Source organism: Saccostrea cucullata, unplaced genomic scaffold, assembly GCF_032062105.1.
Source record: "Saccostrea cucullata isolate Sc308-1 unplaced genomic scaffold, CSIRO_AGI_Scuc_v1 ctg846, whole genome shotgun sequence".
In the NCBI taxonomy this organism is placed as follows: Eukaryota; Metazoa; Mollusca; class Bivalvia; order Ostreida; family Ostreidae; genus Saccostrea; species Saccostrea cuccullata.
The window spans coordinates 96,881-116,007 of record NW_026927703.1 but is presented as its reverse complement, the minus strand read 5'-3'; positions in this window follow the sequence as shown (position 1 = coordinate 116,007).

Genomic DNA, 19,127 nt, shown 5'->3' with positions numbered 1-19,127 from the left:
GTAAGACTGAAATAAAAACAAATATTAACACACATTTAAATAAAAATGCAATAAAATTATCATAAATAAGGCAAATGATGGCCCTGTCACAGACCATTGATCCATAACTAGATGCAGTTTTATGAGACCACCTTTTCTGCCATGCAGGTGTTGCTTGAGAATCAATAGAACCATGTAAGTTCTGTAAATGCACATTTTGATACTTGGAGCAGTGAAGCACTTTACTTCAATGATAACAACTTCTGACACAGCACTTCTGAACGTAAAAAATTACTGCAGTAGTTCTCAACTCAAAATGTCTGCATAATTTGGAATATTTGACCTCCTTTGCAGGAGTGAATATTTCCTTTTTTATGCCCCCATCATCAAAGGTTGGAGGCTTATGTTTGTTGACATCTATGTCAAGAATTCTATTCTGTCCATCTCTTTAGCTGTAAAGTGTCAATCTGTCTGTCTTTTTGTCCACAAAATCTTATTTTTACCCACAAGTTTTGGATAGTTGCTGCGAGGACTTTTATATTTCATTTATGCATTCATTGTCCTTTCCTTTGTCCTCCTGTTAGTGACCTTGGAATATGACCTCTTTGAAAAACTTGAACCCTAGCCATATTTTCTGGAAGGTTGGTACTAGGGCTATTATATATTTCACAATATATATTCGTGGTGGAAATACCTTTCTTTGAGCAATAAGATTTTTTAACTTTTGGCCTAGATATTTGATCTACATTTGAAAAACTTTTACCTTGACCTATAGCTGTAAAGTGTGGGCATCAGTATTTTATTCACATCTTTCTTTCAATGAATGGAACATGACTGCCCACTGAATAATGTTAGGCAATGACACAGGCCTAGATCCTATTTGTTCTGTTTGAAATGTATATCACAACTTCTTAAAGGAAATTATCATTTGTAATATAAATCTTAATACCAGACACATTTAGCATCATAGGTTATAGGTTAAAGCATCTAATTATATTTTTACTTTTTTTTTTTACCACTGATTATAAGCATAAAAATGCAGATTAAATTCTGAGAGTTAAATGTCAATACAGAAATGTTAATGATGAGGCGAGAGTTTTAATTAGTATGGTGAATGGCGTTTTATGCAATGCTAAAGAAATGACATTTAGCATAATTATTTACATTGCACATGTATAATAAATTGTAAATATCCCACCTATTGTAATATAGGGCATACGCTGTACTGCATCCACAGATGAAGAGTAATTGACCTTGACACAGCGTTTTCTACAACAGCTCGAATATGTCAAATGATCAACGGGTATCTTTTTTCTTGATTTTGAATTTACCTTCTTCAACTTTTTTTTTCTTTGATATCCAAAGGTTTTCTTGTGAATTTCATTAACAATCCAGGGGCGGATCCAGCAATTTTTGAAAGGGGGGAAAGCACTCATGCACAGAATCACACCTCGGCCACTTTAAGTCCGTAGCTACATTTAAAAGAAAGGGGGCCTCCAAAAACAGTTGACAAGGAAAAAAAACCCTTGCACCACACTCTAAAAGCCAGGAGGGGGGGGGGTGTTGGGATGCTGCAATCCGACGTCCTTTCTCATCAACACACGCACGTAAGATGTTTATCAAAATTACTGACAGAAAGGAGAGATTATCTATGCGGTCACCTGACAAAAACTACATTTTTTATTGGTGTAATTAAAAATCATGCTGAAAATCTCTGACATGACGTTTGATTGGCCATGATACAAGAAAGTTATTAAATATTTATTATGGTGTATCCTGATTTATTTGGACGAAGGGTCCAAATAACTCAGGATACACCATAATAAATATACAATAACTATTACTTAAAAAGTTGTGAAGTATTTAGATCTCTTAAGCACTGACTTTGAATGTGTACTTTTGAATTTCAAGTCCAAGCAAGAAATGGCAAAATTCCTGATAACGTGTAATACAAGTGTCATCTACCAGTTCAGTCTAACCTGTACCCACATTTATATTATTAAGTAAAAATTAAGAAATTTAATGTATTAGTCTTGCTGTTGAAATCTAGTGTAACCAGTGAAAGAATTAATGTACAATCTACTGAGGAGGTTTACTTCTTGTTTATGTGCTAGCAAGGGCTTTCTGTTGATGTGTGGACTTCCCGTTTATGTGCAGGGTAGGGAGATAGACTTCCTGCTGATGTACCCCATGGGGATCCGGGTTAGAATAGGTCCTCAGTACCCCCTTGCTTGTCATAAAAGGCGACTAAATGGGGCGGTCCTTCGGATGAGACCGTATAAACCGAAGCCCCGTGTCACAGCAGGTGTGGAAAGATAAAGATCCCTCCCTGCTCAAAGGCCGTAAGTGCAGAGCATAGGCCTAAATTTGCAGCCCTTCACCGGCAATGGTGACGTCTCCATATCAGTGAAATATTCTGGAGAGGGACGTTAAACAGTATACAATCAATCAATCAATCCTGCTGATGTACATTTGTTGACTAGTGAGGTAGACTTCCTGTTAATGTGCTACATGCCAGTACATGGCTAGCGAGGTAGACCCCTGTTGTTGTGCTAGTTAAGGAGGTAGACCTTTGTTGTTGTGCTGGTTAAGGAGGTAGACCTTTGTTGTTGTGCTGGTTATGGAGGTGGACCTCTATTGTTGTGCTGGTTAAGGAGGTAGACCTTTGTTGTTGTGCTGGTTATGGAGGTGGACCTCTATCGTTGTGCTGGTTAAGGAGGTAGACCTTTGTTGTTGTGCTGGTTAATGAGGTAGACCTTTGTTTTTGTGCTGGTTAAGGAGGTAGACCTTTGTTGTTGAGCTGGTTATGGAGGTGGACCTCTATTGTTGTGCTGGTTAAGGAGGTAGACCTTTGTTGTGCTGGTTAAGTAGGTAGACCTTTATTGTTGTGCTGGTTAATTAGGTAGACCTATGTTGTTGTGCTGGTTAAGGAGGTAGACCATTGTTGTTGTGCTGGTTATGGAGGTGGACCTCTATTGTTGTGCTGGTTAAGGAGGTAGACCTTTATTGTTGTGCTGGTTATGGAGGTGGACCTCTATTGTTGTGCTGGTTAAGGAGGTAGACCTTTGTTGTGCTGGATAAGGAGGTAGACCTTTGTTGTGCTGGTTAAGTAAGTAGACCTTTATTGTTGTGCTGGTTATGAAGGTAGACCTATGTTGTTGTGCTGGTTAAGAGGTAGACCACTGTCCAAACGTAAAAAGGATGTTATGAACATATGAAAAGTGTGTACCTTGTTGACTTAGTTGGTTATAGAGGGGGTCATAGGAACTTACACTTACAAAATATGATCCTCATCCTCTGTAAAGTTTTCTGAGGGCATCCAATGACATATGCTCTGGACCCTATTATGTAATATTTGAATTAACAGAACCAATCTGTCTATCCATTTTTTTTGTTCTGTTAATTTTTCTTAAATTATGCGGTTCTGAAAAAAGATTTGTTACACTTGAATAGAGGAGAAGATAACGCGATATATGTAATGTCTATACAGGTATGTGTACAAAGTAAGAAGCTTTTATTATCAAGTTTTATCCTGATCTAATGGATTCTAATTTATAATCATAAAATCTTTCTTGTTGACTTTTATTGCTGGTTATTACTTTGAAATATTGCGACAGTTTTAAAGATTTTTTAAAGTGATGTACTTTTCGAAGTTTTGTATTTTGAGGATATTCATATTCCATGTATTTATTTATTTCATACAAGGTTAATTATAAAACTAGGGGTATCATATTAAGTATATAAGCACCGAGTTCAAGTTATAACCCTACTTCCACATTAGTATAATCAGAAAGACCGTATTTTGCCCTGCATGAGATTGCTCAAATGTCTTTTCGATCAAAACCAAAATAGGAAGTCACAGTGGCTCCATGTAATAATCCAAAGAAATATTCAGTAGTGTATGAGAAGTTTGTAGCATACTCTAGGTATGAACAATTTCTAAAACGAAATAGAACCATTCCCAGGTAAGCTTGGACTTTCAGTAAGGCGTGGCATTCTCGGAGCTACGTAATTAGCGTCTGTCAAATGGCGAATAGATTCTCATTGGTTTAAAAATTAATAACACCAGGAACTTTAAATTATTATTGAAACGATGAGACGACTTAAGCTCAACCTATTTGCCGGACGAGACAATGTTATTGGTTATTCGATACACTAATTGGCATTTGCCCGAATTTCTATCCCATGTATTTTAACAACAAAGGAAAGCTGTATAAATTTCAGAAGTTAATTATGTAACGTCGAGAATGCCACGCCTTACAGAAAGTCAAAGCTAAACTGGGAATTGTCCTAAATCACTGACAAACAAGTTGATGAAACAAGAATATCAGCAGTCTCGTTTAAAGTCATCGTTTCGAAAGTTCTAGGGTCGTTACAATGACATTGTCAGCAAATTTTATCATTGAATCAAATGCTGACTGACGTTTTTCATACTTACTGTTAGTCCATTATTTATACACTGAATTGACGACGGATTTTTCCATTATTTCCCGATCATGACAATGAGCACACGGCGGATTTGACTAGTCGGCAGGAGGTGCTCACTCTTCCATGGCACCTGATCCCACCTCTGATGGTTTGGAGGTCCGTGTTTGCTCTGCACCTATTTTTGTATTGTTTTATTGACTTTTGAGCTTGAATACTGTTCTTTTTCTCTACGTTTCATTCTTGCTAAAACTGTTAAAATGGAATCCTGGATTTTACCAACTGCTATCCTTTTAAGGAAATTTAAGTTTAGTCTAAAAGATCAAATCTATTACTCATTTTGAAATATATTTGATTTTTTTTCTGTTAATAGCAACTTGTACATTAAAATGTCAGTATTGGTCATAGATAATAAAACAAATACCTTGTATTAACTACCTTTATTAATTAAGAAAAGAGATATGAAAAGACGTGACAGAATACTGACCAAATAAGTGTCGCGTTTTGTACAAACACATGGTGGCATGCAGGGTTTCGTGAATAGTGCTTTGAATATTTTCTTTTGGAAGTAATATAGAAAGAGGAACTCTATACAGATCTGTTAATGAAAGAGAGTTCCATTATTTTGAAATGTATTTTTGTTCAAGGCCAAACACGGAACAGAGAGTATTTTCCCACCAGTGTTTAGTTTCTATTTAATTCACTTTATCACTATTACTCAATCGGCAGGTACGAGGGGCGTTCAATAAATAATGTCATTGGGGCTCAGAAAGAAGCAAACGACGCTTTGCGATGATTTAGTCTTCACGATTTTACTTATTAATCTCTTTTAATTCAAACACATGTCCGTAACATTTTTTATCCAATATCTGATTGTTTTTAGAACTCATTTTTGGGTATGACCCTTAGTATAAAAATGGCAAACACTTGTTTTTTCCTTCTGAAAGGTGTTTTTTTCAAGTTTGGAAATAGAAACAAGTCAAAAGGTCAAAGATCTGGCAAACATTGTTAATGTGAAAAAACATTAACTTTCTGTTTATCAGAAAAACCCCTTTACTCTTCAGGACATGCGGGTTTGGACGCTGTCATGAAGAAATTCAATGTAGTGGATTCTTGATTCTGGGTCCTTTCTCTGATAAACCTTTCGATTTCTTTGCAAAAAAAACTGCTTTCTAGACACCTCCAGATATTAAACTGTCTCCCCGAATACGAATTTGAACTAATATTTAAGAAAATTGTATATAAATCTGTTTTTTTTCTCTTGCATACCTTTGCTCTTTACAGACCTTCGCCGTTTTTATCAATTACATCTTAGGTTAAATTTTGTTTTAATGGTTTTACGCAACAGATTCATGTTCCAATATCTGTTTGAATATAAAACAAACGTGGATTACTACAATTACTGATATTTTAAAATAGTTGTTAAGACTTTTGTAAATTTTCTTAATTACTGTCAAACGTTTCTTAAAAACAGTGTAAACTACTATATGATGTCTATCAAATTTGCTATGTGTCTTAAAGTCATTCATACAACATCAAATATTATTTGTTGAAATTTGGCAAACAGTACATAAGTTGTTATAATTTTTGTTGGCAATTATTTTGATGCCCATTATATAATTTTTTATCATTGAAATCCACCTGCTAATTTGTCTATAAAACAGGCATCGGTTGCTCTAAATGTCACATATTTCAGTGAATATTTCTTTGGGATTTTTTACAAGTTTTACAGCAGCTTTAATGTAGCTTTTATTTTCACTCTAGTTTACTGATTCTTTACCATTCATTTTTAATGCAGTGTTTAATAGCCCTTGTTTCTTCTCATAAAACTATGTGATGATTCACTTTTATAAATTCATTAAAGATTCAATAATTCAAGCTTTATGTCATATGACTACTATGTTGTATGTCATCGAGCTAATGACATTATTTATTGAACGCCCCTCGTATCTGTGTAAGTTTTGTATAAAAACAAAAGCCGTTGTGACTTGTTCTGTAGGGAATGTGGTGGGAGATTAGGTGTTACATTTCACACTCCTTCAAACAGAAAAGATTCCGGAAAACAGGACATCTTTATCTTACCCTGATTGTCAGCTGCTAATCAGCTGATGACACGGATAAGACTAGGTCAAGTTTTTGTCCCCGATTCTTGTCCTGAATTCAGATGTTTTATTGTCACCTCAAAGATGCTTTGTAGAAATATAGACCTGTAGAACACGACAAAAAGAAGATATGGATGTATCATTGACTGTGGAATGCAGCATGAAATTACGGAAACGTTAGATAAAATGCGTTTGACAGAAAAAAAACCCAGGTGCGTTCTTCTATATGCAAGAAACCCAAGAATATTTTACACTTAGTTGTAATATACATGAACTAATAGTCAAACCCACTCAATATCAATATCGCACGTGAGTGAACAAACCTACTTGCAATTGGCAAACAATATAAATAAACTTAAATCATGAAAATACAATTTTTTCTTTTCATTTTTGCAAGATTGTTGGACATATTCAAGTATTACGCCTGGTTTTAAGATGATAAATTACAATGTGTGGTAATTATAATAATTGTCCTTGTCGTGTGTCAAGAATTACTATTTATAATAGTAGTAGTCAACGGTCAAGTATAATTTGTACATTGTTGTATTTTAATTTTAATACATCTATGAGGCGCCGTTTTTGGTAATTACTGCCAAAAAGTACTATCACCTATTCAATTGGTGATATCACTTCACCTATTCGAATAAGTGATATCACCTATTCAGATTTTGAATAGGTGATATCACCCATTCGAATAGATGATATCTCCTATTAAAATAAGTGATATCAACTATTCAAATATGTGATCACCGATTTGATTTGAATTGGTGATATCACCGATTCAAAAAAGGTGATATCACTTATTCGAAGTAGTGATGTCACTTATTCGAATAGGTGATATCATCTATTCAAATATATAATTATTCAAATAAGTGATATCACCTATTCAAATTAAAATAGGTGATATCACTTATTTGAATAGGTAATATCACCTATTCGAAAGGTGATATCACCATTCCATATTGAATAGCTGATAACACTTATTCAAATAGGTGATTATTACCTATTCAAATTACATGTATTTATGAAATAACAACGGCTCCTATGACTATAGGTCATTAAATCTTATTTACTTTCATATTCGTTTTATAACTCACCGTGTAAGGAAATAATGGATTACAGATTTGCATTTAGTTTTAAGCAATCCCAATAGAACTTGTAGTTTGTTTTGCTCACAACTTAATTTATTTAACTTATCTATCATGTATACCATAACAAAATCGTGAAAATGCATGAAAACTGGGTAGTCCGAATTTTCTTGGCTCCAGTTGTAATCTATATAGTCCAGGGAGGATTCATTATTTATTGATGTACGAAATTCAAATAGGTGATATTAACTATTCGAACTGGTGATATCACCAATTTAAAATGAATAGGTGTTATCACCTATTTGAAATGAATAGGTGATATCACCAGTTTGAATAGGTAATATCACAAATTTGAATAGGTGATATCACCAATTCGAATAAGTGATATCACCTATTGGAATTGGTGATATCACTTTTTGGCAGTTAAAACCAAAACGGCGCCTCATTTACGTCTATGCATGTAAATTCTGTCATAAAAATTCTCTTGATTATTCTCTTTCTCATTTTGGTCCTTTTCTTCCTCTCTTTATCTGCATGATATTTATCTCCCATCGCATAATTAATGACATTGGAGTGTATTTTATATATGTGGAAAGTAGAAGGTCGAAGAGTTTTGAACCTTCACAAGCAAGTGGTAGTTAAACGTGCCCTGTTCTCTCCCTGCGACTTCGATCTGTAAACAAGATGGGGGTAAATTGCTATAGGATTTAAGTCTTGATTGTGTTTATTATCACCATATGCAGTGCTCTGACTATTCCTACTGACAAAAAAGTGGAAATTATTTTATTTATTATGTATACTGATTACAAAAAATAAAATGTTGAATTTAAAGAAATCGAATTTGAAAATCGAAATCGAAATTGCTCAAAACATTGCCGAATACTCAAAATGACATATAATGATTTAGTACAACTGTACTATAGTTATAAATTTATTATGAAAGCAAAAATCCACCAAGTCGCATTACTTGCAGTTCTTTTTGTTGGTAAATGTAGGATGCACTGTTTTGATATCCTTAGCTGACCGGTTAAGCTTTCATAACAGGAGAACAGTATATACATGTATAGAGAGCTTGTGACGAGTGAGATATGGCCCCTTCAGGTTACGGATTAAGTCCGTACCATCAGCTTCTTTTCACTGCTCTGCCCCCTTGTTCTTGAGTAGGCCTGGGAGATTACAAAAGGATGAGTAGATCAAGTCGTTTGTTAAATCGTATATAAAGCTTGCAGTTGTATTTGTTTTACCTTTCTTCTTTTAAAAATCCGTGCTATGGCGAATCATGCTGGGCTCCTCCAGTGAATTGTAAATGTTGTTAAATGCAGGAAACACAATAGGTGTATGAAAAGGCTTTGCGACAGTGGAAGTTCTTACTGGATAAATTTACTCGTTCCTTTTGTCTGGACAATAGATCTAGAAAAATAAAAAGATTTTAATGCACACGCTAACTCTTAAATTTTAAATGCTCAATTATTTTCAACTATGGCAATAAATTCGGTGGATGCAGCATATTTTAAGAATAATAAACACAGTCACAAACTTGGATTATTTTCCCAAAAATTTAAATATCTTTACATAAAAATATATGCCTCTTTCACTGATAAGATGAAATCTGTTGAGTCAATCAATTTTATGTTTAGGCAAGCCACGAACATTGTTGAAAATGAGAAAATATTTCTTTACAGTTCAATATAATTTGTGGAAATTTCTAGAAATGCATGACAGTTTTGTTTTGGTGAAGTTTCTGAGAACATTTCCAAGAATTTTTTTTTTTATTTTTGTTGTCTCATAAATATTTAAAATAGTTTACTTTCTTGGCCTCTTGTTTTGAACATCTACATAGTCAGATAGATTGTAAAAAAGTAAGGGCAACGAATTAACATTTCATGCATTTTATCAATTTTTTGGAACAGCTATCCTAATAAAATGATATTAAATTAGACATTCAAAGTCTTGGGAATAAATTACATGTATAAACAAATTAGGTTGGGTGCAGAATAAATTAAATACTTGTTGGCGTCTCTACAGGTAGAGGGGCGTTATAAAGTAAGGATGGAGTATTTTATCATTAATTATCGGCATTCATTCATAAAATATTGATAATTACGGTTAACACTGGGATATTGCAGTAAGTTTATATTCTCGTCCTCAAAATATTACATAAATTAGTGTTTGTGTCATTTTCAGCATTCTTTATTTAATAAAGATTTTAATTATGAAATACTAATTACAATGAATGATAAATGGACCAATGAAAATACCAAATTGAATGGCCTGGCTTTAAACCGGAACTAATCAACACGATCCACATCCCATAAACTTTAGTCATGTAGGTAAAAGACTAATCATTATTAGGCGTTAATTATAATTAATTAATACAACCCGCACTATGACAGGACTGTATACAGTAATTAGTGGTTACATATGTAATGTATATACATGGTTTATATACATAATCATTTTTTATACAAAAATGTCGCTGCATTTCATTTCCGGAAATATGCATAGCATTTCCGACATTATTTTATTTCATTTCCGACATTTTTTGTTTTCATTTCCGACATAATTTTTTTTTCATTTCCGGAATTTACCTGTGCAGCAATTCAATGTTTTCTAAGTCAAAGAAAATGGAATTTTAAAAGTATTTACCAAAATACATGTATTAATAAAAGATAATAAAAAAAATCTATACATATATACATACATGTAGCACTAAGTCTAGATAAAAGTGTCCAATGAGCATAAAACTTTTTCACCGCATTTTATGTGCACTAAATTAAATGTCAGTGACAGCACCATACTAATGTTCAATTAACTGATAGATTTACAAAATTGGATTTCAATGATTTATTTATGATTTATTTTCCTTTAAATTTTTCATAAATAAAGTTATCAAATCTGTTACTATAAGTATACTACATATGTATTTGAAAAATGTCGGAAATGAAAACTAAATAATGTCGGAAATGAAAAGTTGATAACTACCCAAAATTCCGGAAATGAAATGCAGCCAAAAATGTATATGACCAAGTCAGGCCAAATGATGCTAGCAATACTTTTACCGTATTTTATTGTTTATTTAGAATTTTTAGCTCTGCTGGTCAGAGACAAGAGCTTATGCGATGGTGAGGTGTCCGTCGTCCGTCCTTCTGTCTGTAAACAATTTTTCAAAATGCTACTCCTCCGATAGTTCTGGTCTGATTTCAGTATAATTTGGCACACAAGTAGACTACACTAAGATACATAAACTAATGCATCGGTTTTTGATTTCGATGAACGGTGTTGCCATGGTTACTAAGAATAGATTTTTTAAAGAAATTCCTTTAAAACGCTACTCCTACATTTTTGGTTTTAATTCAATATTACTTGGCACACAAGTAGACTACATTAAGATACATAAACTAGTGCATCAGTGTTTGATTTCGATGAACGGTGTTGCCATGGTTACTAAAAATAGAAATTTCGGTGAAATTCCTGTAAAACGCCACTCCTCCTACAGTTTTGGTCTTAATTCAATATTACTTGGCACGCAAATAGACTACACTAAGATACATAAACTAGTGCATCCTTTTTTGATTTCGATGAACGGATTGCCATGGTTACTTAAAATAGAATTTTTTGTGAAATTCCTTTAAAACGCTACTCCTCCTACAGTTTTGGTCTTATTTCAAGATAACTTGGGACACAAGTTAACTACATTAAGATACATAAATTAGTGCATCGGTTTTTTATTTCAGTGAACGGTGTCGCCATGGTTACTAAAAGTAGAAATTTCTGTGATATTCCTTTAAAACGCTACCCCTCCTACAATTTTGGTCTGATTTCAATAAAATTTGGCACACAAGTAGACTACACTAAGATACATAATTCTATTTATTGCTGTCTGTTGCAAAGTTTCAATTCCAAGTGCTACTTTTCCTTTGTTACACGTACAGACCAGTAGAGCTACAGTCTCATCAGAGGCTTCTGGTTCTTTCTTGTAATGTTTTAGATGCAATGCAAGACGTGTTTAATAAAGGATATTTTAAATAACAATAATTCAACTAAATTACTTGCAAATTCTTATATTTAATTACTTTATTTCGTAACTTCTTTCTAAAATTGTTTTCAAAACAGTTTTCAAAAATGTTTTCACGTCGACTTTCAATTGCATGTTTCTTCCCCATTTGTAATACACATTGATCATGTTGATATACCAAATAAATGTAAACTGATCAAAATTAAGATTAGCATGAGGAATGTGGCATTCATTACAGGGGTGTGGTTAGTCTACTCCATGTGTCGTTATTTTGTTAACCGATACTTCCCATTATCTGCCTTTATTACGGACAGAAAGAAAACATAATTTAGGTTCCATTTTCTATAAAGCTAGAGTGTCTACGTTAAGCACATGTCTGTAAGACTTAATGATTTGTACACGGGTACCTGTCGGTTCCTGATGATTCTCAGATAGAATCAGAGGCCACTGAACCTGAATACAATCCAGATACTTAACGTTCTCTCGGGTTTGTGATTCTTGTTCAAAGTTCAACATCCTTTTAAGGCCTTATTGAAATAAAAATAAAAAGATTGCTTTCGCAAATAGAATATTCAATAGGATTTTCTACTGACAAAAATTCATGCAATTTTGTTTGTTGGATTGGGAGGATTGAGAATGGTTTTATTGATGTTAAGTATTCTACGCGTTTTATTTCAAGTTAAAGGCAAGAAGTGGAGTGAACAGCAATCTCAGTAAAACGCTTGCTAAATTACATGAAAATAAAATGCGAGGAATTCTATCCTTTATCTGGCGATCTAGACAATGGCAATACGACACCTAGTACTAGGGTAACCTTATAATGGGGTCACTGAGGTAGTCTCCAGTTTTGAACATTATCCCGATATATATAACATATCATGTGGTATAATAAACTAATATCAAGAATGCATTGGAGGCAAAAATCATTTTTTTATGTAAGATTTCATGCATGTTTGTGGAATAATTATTTGAACATGCACGTGTTGGCTGATGTATTTCTTACCTTGTAATTAATGAATGAGCGGAGGTTGGCTTCACACTATTGTAGACGTTCAGATTTACACATAACTTCAAGTACATGTTTTAAAATATATTAACGAATTTTTTTCAGATTATATCGAATATGCATGAAACCGTAATGAATACATTGAGGGGGGAAATATTGAATAAACCTTTCTTTGATGGAGATACATTAATGATAATTTTAATCCTATAATGACTTGTTTACAAACATTATAATCCTATAATGACTTGTTGACAAACATTTTTCAGTTAAAGAAGTCGTATAACCAGTGTGTAAATCTCTAAATGGTAGAATGATTCGTATCTTATAAAATTAAATGGCTGATAAATCCAACTGCAGACAGAAGAATTTAAACAGTTATGGTCGACAAAACTCATTTGCATGAGTGAAATCTTCAAGTCTGTAATTTTCAAGCAAATAATAAAAAAAAAATACAAATAAAGAACATAAAATTACCTTCCCTGAAAACCTATTATGCAGCGTCATTGATTTTGTGCAGGTGATGTATATTGCAGGTCAAAGGCAGAGGCCATGTCATTAATACAACGCAGATTGCTTAAAGCAAGGAGAGCAATCGTTAACATGGTTTAATAATACAATTTAAGAACTGTATTTGTAATGAAATCAAGATACCAATCAGTTATAATATGCTCATAAACAATACAAAATCTGAGCAAAGCAAGCCTGATTATCTGGAAACAGGGGGTGGGATCAGCTGCCATGGAGGAGTTAGTCACCCCCACCGTATGTCCATTGTCATGGTCGCGTAAACAGAAAAACGTTTGGAGTGTTCAGGGTGATCCTACACTATTCAGTCAATTATATAGTAATGTAAGGTCATCAGTCACTTCTCAGTAGACTTTCAGTTAACTGAGTAGAGGAGTTTCATCCAGGGGATTTAAAGTTTCTGCACAACTGTTCTGTCGTAAGCTACATGTCTTTGACGAATATGCATGTAATTTATTTTTTTTTTTAGAACACTTTCATTTAAGAAGAAAATCTGTATAAGGATTTATCGCAAAGGATTGTACCTCGTATGCTCAGTAGTGGGATTGATAGACCAGTAATCAACATTAGGCAGTTAGTTATGTTTTTGTGTGGAATATCTGAATTTTGGGATAGAGCAGATAAAAACTGCAGAATTATAGTGTTTTAGTTTCATATAGTACTTTGGTTTCATATAGTACTCTGGTTTCATATAGTACTCTTTGAACTGTAGCTTTGGGGTACTTTACATGTTAATTATTTTGGTCAAAGACTAATATATAAAAATTAAGACTACAGTTTTGCAGCTTTCTAAGTAAAGGATGGCTGTCGATTAACTAAATATTCGCAGTCAATACATGTACATCCTTTATAAATTACCGACGCTTTCAAAATTTTAATTACATGCTTAATGCCCATTTCTCCTACTCAGTTTAAAGCGTGTTTATTAAAATAATGAAAATATTTTTAACAAAAGAGAAAGAATCCACTCAGCTCTGTTGGTTTGTTATAACTACCACTTATTGCGTAAACTTGAAAGGAAACTAACAAAAGTCTATTGCCATTTACAACCTTAATCCCAAATAACAATGCTTTGAAATTAAATGTGACCTACTGCGTGTTTTTTTAATCTAAATCAATTTGAACATTTTTTCTCCTTTCTGATAATAAGAAAAATATTCTCACGACCAAACACGTAGCAATCAATATCGTCTCTCAAAGCAATAGAAATATTTATTAATCAAAAGTATATTCACACATATCCACGTATTCCCTGGACAGTCTTAACTGACTAAAAATAGAATCCACCCTAAATTAATTAAATATTTCTATTTTCAATATTTGTCTGCGTTCCAGATTTTGAAAATGTTGAAAAAATTCATTGTTCTTCAGTGTGGTCTGTAGGCTCTCGATAGGCCGTAGGTGGCGAAATACTGAGTGCCAGGGACAATATTGAGATTAGGGCTTAAAGAAAAAAACCTTTCAATATGGCTACATACCACCCAATGTTGACCTGAATAGTGGCATTAAAGGTCGTCCCAAAGGACACAACATCGAGTTCAGTGGGTCAGTATAAAGAATACTTACATGTGCTGCATCATTTTTCCTCAGATTTATATTTGTTATTTTAATCACACACACAAAATCTCTCAAACTGTAAAATGCCCTCGTTTAAACTTTCTTCAATTTACGTGAATTGTAGAAAGTTGGTTCAGTTAAGTGCTACCTGTACATATAATGTTACATATTTTGTCGAACAGATTCTGCATAAAGCGGATACTGACCTCTAGAAGTGCGAATGAATAATTAATTTTTAAACCAGATGCTATAATGTACCATATACACTCTCATGTCAAAGCGTAAGTAATAGTATACTTAGAGTGTACAATTATCTGATCAATGCAGGCAATCAACCGGTCTTAAACATGAATTATGAAACACTTAAAATGATACATAATTACAAATCACTTTTTACAATTAAGTTTTTGTCACTTCTACATATGCATATCACAGGCACTTGTTTCTTTAATATACGGTACACCCCTACTTATTTTTATCACAAGGTACCTAACTCAATTTCAGGCACCCTCGCTTCAAGCTCGTATTTAGTTAATTAATCAATATATAACATCGAATGTGCAATACCTTAAAATGATGTTGCATTTTATCTGTTATTCGAGATCCAGAAGGAAAAAAAATACTTCAATGTGTTCTTCCAACTATCCTCAACCTGGCGAGCGTCATGGCCCTGTTACTCTTGTTTGCTGAATAACTGTACAAGAAATGAATATTATATACCACGCAGTTCTTTTATCTGAAGTATCAAGGTGCAAAGATCAGTTTTAATTTATTCAGGGGAAAAAATATCGAATATGAAATTGACCTTTCGATTTCAGTCTGTTTGGGAATTAAATCGCACTTCTATGGAATATTTAACCTATTTATAGCAGTCATTGATAAATTTCCCTTATTTACGAGACAGAAGTTAGGACCGTGTATGCCTAGTCTTCTCTACTAAGCCCCATTATGATAATCTTAATGGAATACGTACATATCCATTGATAATCGACCTCTCAAAGAATTCTTATAAACGCCAAATAAAGCTTCTCAGATATGGGTATATTCAACATTTATAATTATACCTATCGATAAAATTCCTCGGGTATCAATACAAAGTGCCGTATAATTAGTCGGTAGTTTGGGATAAAGAATTCCAATTTCTCCAGGAGTCTACTCATACCAGCTATTGCTTAAAATACCAACCTTTTTTTTATTTTGTATTTTAATTTTTCACAGAGGTCGCCATATTAGATCTGTGGTCTAATAGGGGTCGCCACATTCTCTGTGGTCTAACAGGGGTCGCCACATTCTCTGTGGTCTCACAGGGGTCGCCACATTCTCTTTGGTCTCACAGGGGTCGCCACATTCTCTGTGGTCTCACAGGGGTCGCCACATTCTGTCCTTGATCTCACAAGGGTCACCACATTCTCTGTGATATCATAGGGGTCGCCACATTCTCTATGGTCTCTTCAAAATGTTTGCTTTAATCAAATCAATCACTCAAAGCAAAAGAGAACACCGAGATAGACTAGTTTTACATCGTCCTCAGGCATCTCCGTGTAGGAAAACTATGATGCATTGGCACTTTTGTACAAGAAAACAAAGAACAAAATTATTTGTAAATACTGTTGTCTCTACTTATAAATTCTTTGATAGTTTTAACCTAAAATGCTGTAAATAGAAATAAAAGGTAACGTATGCCAATAATATTGTTCTAGCACCATGTAGTGATTCAGAAGTTATATCCACGGTTAAAGTCTTTCAAAAGTAGGTAAAACTTAAAGGTTAATGCCATGAAGTCGACATCACAAACAGTTATGGTCAAAGTTAATTTTGGTAATATTTTGCAAAAGTGGTTCCAAGGATAATGTCAAATTTGTTGGGATCCCCAAAAAGTTAAGGAGAGGACGAAAGTTTTCGCGAACAAAAAACAAAACAGACAGACGTTATACCGACGAGAGTTACAGTCAGCCAGGTAGAATCTTATATTAATCTAAATCTTTGAATTAAAGGGGCTTGGTTGTGGCAATTTTTAGACTATTTTGGTCTCCTTTAAAAGAAAAGCTCCATATAAAAGTATACTAAAATGATCAAATTTTAAAACTAAAATTTATGAAATTTTTCTTTGCCAAATGATAGATTACATGCAGCTTAAGATATCATATTAAAAAAAATTAGTTATATCTGGTTGTTAATTTGCTGACCCCTAGCCTCCGTACAAATTATTTAACCTCATTTTTAAAATACAACAATGTATCTGATGTTCTGAAGTTACCGCTTTTTTTAACAAGTTAAAACTTTTTTCTCTTAAGATTGCTTCTTTTCACTGAATTGATTCCGTACATCTACCCCAAGAGTCCATCGTACCTGTCTTTAGTCCTGCTGTTCTTATTGGTCAAATAAATCTTGGTGCTTCTCTATCTACTTGGCGAAATCTGTTGATATTTTTTTAGTCTCTAAACAAGCAATGTGTATAGAAAATGTTTGTTTTCTATTGTAAACGTATCAACTACCTGATAAATTCTTAAGAAAAATCTATCAACCAAATAAAAATAGGCTGTTGACAAGAAAAACAAATTTTTAATTGAAACCGATCTCCGACTTATCATTTTATAAGGAACCGCGCGTCATTCACCGACCAAATCTGGTTTGATTCTTTTAGAACCTGCGTCAAAGGAATTTCGGACAAGCTCCCAATAGCTCTAATTAAATTGAAGAGGACAAATATTGACACCGGGCAACAGTTCCCAGTGTTTGATCAACGAACTTCATTTTTAAACTCCAGTACTTTGGTTCATGGTGGGCTCAGTGTTTGAGTTTTTAAAAATAGTATCCATTTGAAGAACTGTAGTAAATTCACGGAAAACCTTACACTCAGGTTTTAGTATAGCCAATCTTATCTGATCACATTTTTACTTTTTTTAATTGCACTTAAGTCGGTGGCTTGTCTACTGTTTTTCAAAACTTTAGTATAGATTGTAATTTGATTGAAAGAATGTTTCAGATTGTCAAAATTGCGGCGTGTTACCCGAACACTCACAGTAAAAACATGTAGAATTTCACAGCTTGTAAACAAGAGATTACCCCACAATAACGGTAATTAAAGCATTGTTACGCTGTCTTGTGGCAGACAAAACAAACCCTGGTTAAGGTCGCCTCTGTCCTACCCGTATTGTAACTCAGGTGAGTCCCGTGAAAAACGCTGACAGTGATAGGTGTGCCATTACAACATCAGTATTGTTTACACTGAAAATCTACAACGACCGAAAAAGCAATTCCTTTGGCCGGTTCTTTCAAAAAGTAACATAAACGTAAGTACGCTATCTCAATATTTATTCAATCTGAAACTTACTAGCAATTACGATTCTTTTTTGGCATCGGTTATTTAAAGATTGCTACCCAAAGCATTAAAATAATAACTAGAATATGCATTGGGATATTTTGTCTGTAGTTTTTCTTGTGGGACAAAATATCAGATCACAATTTTAATGGGAGACAACATCCTATAGAATTTATGATAAGAATTTTCCAGTAGGAATATGGTGGGATATCAATTAGGGAAATATCATATGTCTTGTTTTCAGGTGTAATAACTCCTACAATATATAGGCTACAGGTGTCCTAGGAATTTCATGAGAAATCCCTCCATGTATTAATAGCATTGTACGTTTTATTACATCTGGAAAAAACATGTTGGCAAAAGTCCGGACTAATGTCTTGTCCAGAGTTTATCGTTGCACCGTCACAAGTTCTTACTGTGAAGATAACGAACAAAATAACGAGGAATATAGAACATCCCTTTTCAGTAAATTATGCATTGATTCTAATGAGTGTCAAACGAATTAATTACAATTGTAACAAAAATGTAAGTTTTATGAGTTTATGTTTCACAGACACTTATCAGTTCAGAATGTACCAGACTCTAGTGAAAATAAGAGGAAACATACCGCGAGTCAGAACCTACGAAAATCTATAAAACGTCGATCATTTTTACTCGTTTTATCCCCTCGCAAGGGAGTTGAAGGGAATTTTGTAAAGCGCTTTATGCATGTGTTATTAATGCACCCCATGTACCCTATTTCGGTTTGGGTGAATAAAGTGAACTTGTAAGTAGTGTGTGTGTGTGTGTGTTAGTTCGTCAGTCCTTGTGCGAAACGGAATTAAGTTCAAGATCTAGTAAATAACTTGAGAGTAATTTTTTGGTGCTAGATCCATTATGACGTCATAATCAATTTCAACTTTCTTTTTCCCGTACCTTACGGCTTTTTCAGAATTATGTAGAAAATGGGGTACTTTCATGTCATTCAACTTGAAATCATATGAAAAGTAAACCGGATACCTATATTTAATTTGATATTGATTTAAAGAAAAGGCCATGAACATACTAATTACCGTTTTCTGAGAGACTGTAGGCAATCTGGATACATTTCCTTTGCCGAATACGAAAA